This window comes from Gossypium hirsutum, chromosome A10 (genome assembly GCF_007990345.1).
Source record: "Gossypium hirsutum isolate 1008001.06 chromosome A10, Gossypium_hirsutum_v2.1, whole genome shotgun sequence".
NCBI lineage: Eukaryota > Viridiplantae > Streptophyta > Magnoliopsida > Malvales > Malvaceae > Gossypium > Gossypium hirsutum.
The window spans coordinates 21,036,881-21,043,930 of NC_053433.1; the positions used below are offsets into that span (position 1 = coordinate 21,036,881).

A 7,050-nucleotide genomic window follows, 5' to 3' on the forward strand; every position below is an offset into this window, starting at 1 on the left:
GCTTAAGATACACAGATAACGAGCAAGAGGATGATACTCAACCCGTAACCGAAGAGATGGCTGAAAACCAAGACAATCAGCTACCTCCTACAATTGCAGCTAATCAAAATCCAGCTCCACACACTATGTATGATTATGCTAAACCTTCTTTAACAGGAACTGAATCGAGCATAGCTAGACCTACTGTAGCTGCAAATACTTTTGAACTAAAACCTAACACTATTCAAATGACACAGCAATTTGTTCAGTTTGATGGTTTGCAGGATGAGGATCCCAACGCTCACTTAGCAAACTTCTTGGAACTATGCGAAACATTTAAAATTAATGGTGTTTCTGATGATGTCATTCGTCTTCAGTTATTCCCTTTTTCATTGAGAAACAAAGCTAAACAGTGGTTGAACTCATTACCACGAGGGTCAATCACTACTTGGGAAGAATTGACCGAAAAATTTCTATTAAAATATTTTCCACCGGCTAAAACGGCTAAATTACATAATGATATCTCTTCGTTTGTGCAGATGGACTTAGAAACTCTTTACGATGCATGGGAGAGATACAAAGACTTACTGAGAAGGTACCCTCACCTTGGGTTACCGCTTTGGCTACAGGTTCAAAGATTCCATAATGGCCTGAATCCTTCGACTCGACAAATGGTTGACGTAGTTGCTGGCGGAACCATTAATAATAAAACACATAAAGATGTTTATGAGTTTATAGAAGAGATGTCACTGAATAACTATCAGTGGCAAGTCATATGGGTTAAGCCAACTAAAACAGCAGGTGTTTATAACGTCGGTTCAGTTATTATGCTGTCGAACTTCTAAATAAAAAGATTGATGGTTTACTTGGTTCTACTCAGGTACATCCAGTAATGAGGTGCGAGACGAATGGAGGAGGAGCGTGCATAGAGTATCAACCCTTCAACACTAGCATCGAGGAGGAACAAGTCCACTATATGGGTAACAATAACTCTCAACTCCAAAATAACCCATATAGTAACACTTACAATACAGGTTGGAGGAACCACCCCAATTTCTCTTGGGGCGATCAAGGAAATCAAAGACCACAACATCCTTCGGGTTTTCAACAACCACCCTATCAACAAGAAAAGAAGCTGGACCTTGAAGAGATACTCTCAAAGTTTATATCGGTGTCAGAAACCCGTTTTCAAAACACCGAGACAGCACTTAAAAATCAACAAGCGTCGATCCAAGGGCTCGAAACTCAGATAGGCCAGCTTTCCAAACTAATTTCCGAATGACCACAAGGTAGCTTGCCAAGTAATATTGAACCCAACCCAAGGGAACAGCTCAACCTAATTAATATTCAAGATGACGAAGGAGTCGTTGAGCCTGAACCAGAATCGAGGCAAGAAACTGTGGTAAGCAAAGGTCAAGGTGATGTAGGTCATAATAAAAACAAATCAGTGAATGTCGAATATAAACCTTGTGTGCCATACCCCAACACGATAAGGAAAGACCGATCAGATGAACGATTTGGTAAATTCCATAAACTCTTAAAAAAATTACACATTAACTTACCGTTTATTGAAGCTCTATCACAGATGTCAAACGCAATGAAATTTTTAAAAGAGCTTTTAGCAAATAAGCAGAAGTTGGACAAGGCGTCGCATGTAGAGCAAAACGCAGTGTGCTCAGCTATTTTGCAAAATAAGCTACCGAAAAAATTAAAAGATCCAGGGAGGCTTACGATTCCTTGCTTAATTGGTAGTTTAGATGTTAATAATGCATTAGCTGATTTAGGGGCTAGTATCAACGTCATGTCTTACAAAATGATTAAGCAACTAGGTCTCGGGAAACCCAAACAGACTAAAATGAGCATTCAATTAGCAGATAAAACTATAAGATTCCCTAGGGGTATTATTGAAGATGTGCTAGTTAAAATCGATAAATTTATACTTCCCGTTGACTTCATTGTTCTAGACATAGAGGAGGATAGCAACACTCCTTTAATTCTAGAAAGGTCCTTTTTAGCAACTGCTAAAACAATTATTGATGTTGGCACAGGTGAGCTCACACTCCATGTGGGAGACGAAACAATCACCATTCAAGCTCGCAATTCCGGCAACATATTAGAAATTGAAGGTGATCGTCTAAACCATTCTACTAAAACTGACAATATAGTGTAACCTTCTTTGTAGGAAATGAGTCTGAAGGAAGTACATGAGCCATTCTCAAGCAATAGTAGAGGACCTACTCATGAAGATCGAAGGCTACAAATCGAGGAGCTAGATGAATGACGGACACATAAATCGAGAACACTCGACAAATCGAATCTACGATAGAATGAGCTCAATACCTTTCCAAATCAACTTAAGGTTGGAGATAGAGTCTTATTAGATGCCGCAGATCCCCACATTGTCACTACCACACCGAATGAAGAAATCCCTCTTACGGTACTCAGCATTTTCCCATTCGGTACGGTCGAGCTGAGTCATTCCAAGTTCGGCACTTTTAAGGTAAACAACACCCGTTTAAAACCTTATTTTGATGAGATTGATTACAGGAATGAGGAGTATAAACTCCTCAAACCACCATGATCATTCAACGGAGAGGTAAGTCGAGCTTAGACTATAAATAAGCGCTTCTCGGGAGGTAACCCGAGCACTAATTGTAATAACTTCTTTAAAATTTAGTCTTCAACACCTAACTTACTAATGGAGCTCTTGAATACAGAGACACGGCCAAGCACACGGGCGTGCTTAGGGCCGTGTGAAAATAGGGCAAAGATTTCCCCAAACACGGGCTGCGATAAAATGCCATGGTCATGTGACAGGGCCGTGGTTGAGCCTGCCAAAACAACACGGGCGCGCGACACTCCCGTTTGGAAGAACCGTGGCCGAACCTATTAGATTGACATGGGCGTGGGTCTTCATACACGGACGTGGGAGAAGCGAACAATGCCAGACACGGCCGTGCGCACCCGCACGCCCAAGGAACACGGGCGTGGACTAAATGTTAGACGCGCCCAAATTCAAAATTCGCGAATCACACGGGCTGAAATTGGGAAACACGGGCGTGTTACCTGGCCATGTGCCCCAAAATCTATAAATACCCTACACTATTCATTGTCTTCCCCACTCAAAAACCCTAACCCTAGCCGCTGCAATTCCACATGGCCTCCCCGCCACGTCCGTGCACCGCCTCCAACTCTATTTTTGCTACACATTCTCCCTTTTCTAGCGTTTGTTTACTTTTTTCCCTTTAATTGCACTCATTTTTCATGTTAGTTATCATATTACTATGCATTTTTCATGTTATTTTCATCTTTCTATCACTCAAATTTCATTTATAGAACAAGTTATCATCTTTTTCATGTTCAAATCCTTACTCATTATATGATTTATCTACTCCATTTGATTAGCTAGAAGTAAATATTCATGGTTAGAATAATAGACATACTCATGCCTTTAGTGTTCACATTTTTCATCCGTCAAACATGTTGCATTCCATGAAATCCACTGCCATTTTTATGCCGTACAATTGATTGCTTTGGTTAACATGTTAGTCTTAGTCGTTGCTGAAATTATGATTGTTATTTAAAATTTGTCTTCATTTTACTTTGATCATTCCTCAAGATGAATTAATGGTTTTGATTGTAGGTACCATGTTGTCTTCACGATGAAAGAAAACTATCGTACCTACTTCGAAGAAAAGGAAGGGAGCGTCATCTTTCGCGGGTCCAACCGTAGAAATTCATCACCCTCTCTTACAGTTCCCCCGTGGGCCCCAAGAAGAACTTTACCAAATACTTCGGGCCCGACCTTTAATTACGGGCCGTTGCATCGACTGGGCTGCAGTAGAACAAGTTCAGTTGGCTGATGCGATTCAGGCCCTCTTAACCACTGACCCTTGGGAACTGTTATTTGGGATCATTGAGCCAACATACCTCGACATCACGATAGAACTATGCTCAACATTCCATCTTCAGACCGTAATGACGAACTACGATGATCCCGACACGGTCCAGTTTTGCCTAGGCAGGTTAGTCCGCTAGCTAAGCGTCCCAGAATTCGGTACGGCGCTGGGTTTATACATGGAGGAATTCATAGAGGAGAATGACTTACATGCTCTCAACTGCCACATCCATCGTTCTCCTTCAAGGTGCTGGGACGCACTAGTACCAGGTGGGACAACCTACAATCCTAGCCGCTCTAAGGCATTGGCTCTACCTCCCTCTCTGAGGTACCTACACGCCATTTTGGCTCACATGATTACAGGACGACGAAAGAGCACTGGCGTCGTCAACACTCACGACGCCTACTTTTTGTGGTGTATGTCACACGGGCACGTCATTGACCTTGCCTATTTCATCGCCCTCGCAATTCAGCACCAGACGGAGCGGCATAGGAAGGGGGTCATCTCCATTAGCCCCTATGTTACTCAGTTGGCTCGACACTTTGGGCTCCTCAACACTACAGCCCAAGAATCATCCTTAACCCTCATTGGCCAGATGTCTCCACAAGGTATCTCGAGCATGCTTAGTATGAGGATGATCGAGAAGCGCCGAGGAACCTACCCTCTTCAATATCGTCTCGCCCAATCTACCGAAGAGGAGGCCTACGAGGACATTCCTGATGATGTCCCTCCACAGCACGAGGACCCACAGACTCAGCCACCACCACCCTCTCGTCCAATTCATGCGACAGCTTCATATGCTGACATCTCTGAGCGCCTCACTCGATTCGAGCAGCAGTGTTTGCAACAATTTGACAATATTGATGCTACTCTATAGTAGATTTGTCAGCACCTCCACATCCCATCGCCAGTCCCACCTCGTGAACCATCCAGCGATGAAGATGTTTAAAAACATTTATTTATTATTTTATGTTTTCAATTTTTATTAAAACTAATTTTTATTTTTATTAGATTTTAGAATTTTATTTTTAATTATCGATTTCGGTTATTTCTTTATGAGAAATTATTCTTCCTAATATCCCTTAAAAAGTTTTTGATTTTATCACAGTTATATAGAGCTTTTAAGCTCATCATCGCATAGGAACTAAAAACTCCACCAGGAAAGGTTCTCTACGACTGCCATGTCCTGATCGTCCACGACCATAGCTACCACTAGAATAATATTCTTTTGGCGCAGGACTTATGGACTAATGAACCTCTACCACTACCAGAGTATCCTCCTCCACTCCCACACCGATTACTCTCCAAAACTCCAGTTCGAGGAATTCATCATACAGGAAGTTTCACTTCTCTGCCTATCTTATTTTTATATTCTAATATCTATCTTTATACATTGAGGGCAATGTACATCTTAAGTGTGGGGGGTATTTATTTCATTATCAGAAAAATCCCTGAATGACTGCCTTATTCTCTTGAAAAGCTCTCATATCGTATTTAGGATAAATTTTGATTGATTTATGACGTTGGTTGATATATCTTGAATTAAAACATAGACATTTATGCATTGATTGTTTAAACCTCAAGACATTAGAGAGTCAAGCATGATATGTTGATTTTTAAGAATTTAAAATCTTAGGTTGTTTCCCCAAAGTTTAGGTATTACTTTGAGTTGGAATTCACAAGTTTTAAACATCAAAAAGCCATAATTTTTGTGAGATTTTTGAGCCTTTTGAGCATCTATTAATTCTTTCATGCTCACTTTTATTATTGCTTTGAGTGCGTCAGTATGGAACTGTTATTCTAGAACTTGCTTGATTATGCATGTCGAGACCACACCATTTGATTTGATATGTCAAGATGATTAAGGCACTTAGGATTAACCCACTTATGCCATGAAAAGCCTACCTCCACGATTAACCCCTAGTAAACCCTCTTATGCCTAACAACTCATTTCTTGTATTCCCCTTAATATTAACCCTTAACCTATTATTGTTGAAATCCTCTAAATTAATTTGATCCCCATTTTTTGTCGAGATTGGAATTGAAATAGTTGCTTAGCTAAGTTTTATTCTACTTTGTATTTAACTTGTTCTTAAAAAAAACACATGTATACATATTAGTAGTGATCTTCTGTTTGTAAGCTTCAGTATTTAAATTCCATAGTCAGAGAAGGAGTTATGTTGTACGTAAATGATGATTAAATATTTTTCTAGTTAAGTAATTTCTCAACTCAATCTCGATTCTAACCCTTTCTTTCAGCTTGTGGCCACACCCCCTAACCAAACCTTATTACAACCCTTTAAAGACCTTTTGATTGATGTATCATCTTAAATTATAGTGGTGGAGATTTGATTTTTATGCAAGCCTATGGTAATGATTTTTCATTATTGACTATTGAGTGCTTCATTTATTGTCCTTAAACACCTTGAGTGATTTGAGTGAATCTTTAGTGAGGATGTGAAACTCTGTAATATTTTGAATCAAAGGTAATTACTTAGATGATGGTAGACACCTCTGTTTGCATGATTAAATACTCAACTTGGAATGTTTGAAACTTTTATGTTCTTTTAGTTGAATTCTCAATGTATGATTACCTATGGATTAATTTGAGATATTATCGATAGAAATTATAAGTTGAGAAGAATTTATTTTGATTATGAGTTGAGAATTTGCTTGATGACTAGCAAATGCTTAAGTGTGGGGGTATTTGATAAACCGTAATTTATACATATTTTTACCCCATGTTTAACGCATTTTATGGATGATTTCCCATTAGAATTGGTGAATTTGATGCTCCTAATGCTTAATTTCATGTTTTATACTTAGAAGAGCATAAGAGAGCGAAAGGAATGAGAAACGGGCTAGAAACAGAGAAAATGGGCCAAAGTACGAAATCAACAAGGCTTGGACCTCCTCACACAGGCATACCACACGGTCGTGTCAATTTGGCAGGCTCGAGCACGGCCCGAAGTAATCGCACACGGGCGTGTCACACGGGTGTGTCCCTGCCGAGCCCAAGTTGAGTCCAATTCGGAAAAGGCTAATTTTGAGGGCCCTTAGGCATTCCAGAGCCTATAAATACACCCTAGAGGAGGAAGAAAAGGGAGACACAGAATAGGGAGTAAGGAATTACTCTAAGGAAGCCGATTGATCCATCTCAGAAGCTGGATTT

General features: G+C 40.1%; 1 non-coding gene across 1 annotated transcript; it reads right to left on the reverse strand.

The window, feature by feature from the left end:
* Nucleotides 1–486: 486 nt before the first annotated feature.
* LOC121208721 (small nucleolar RNA R71) lies at nt 487–592 on the reverse strand. The gene has a single exon (XR_005903850.1). It is a non-coding gene; the product is annotated as a small nucleolar RNA R71 (small nucleolar RNA).
* Nucleotides 593–7,050: the final 6,458 nt, after the last annotated feature.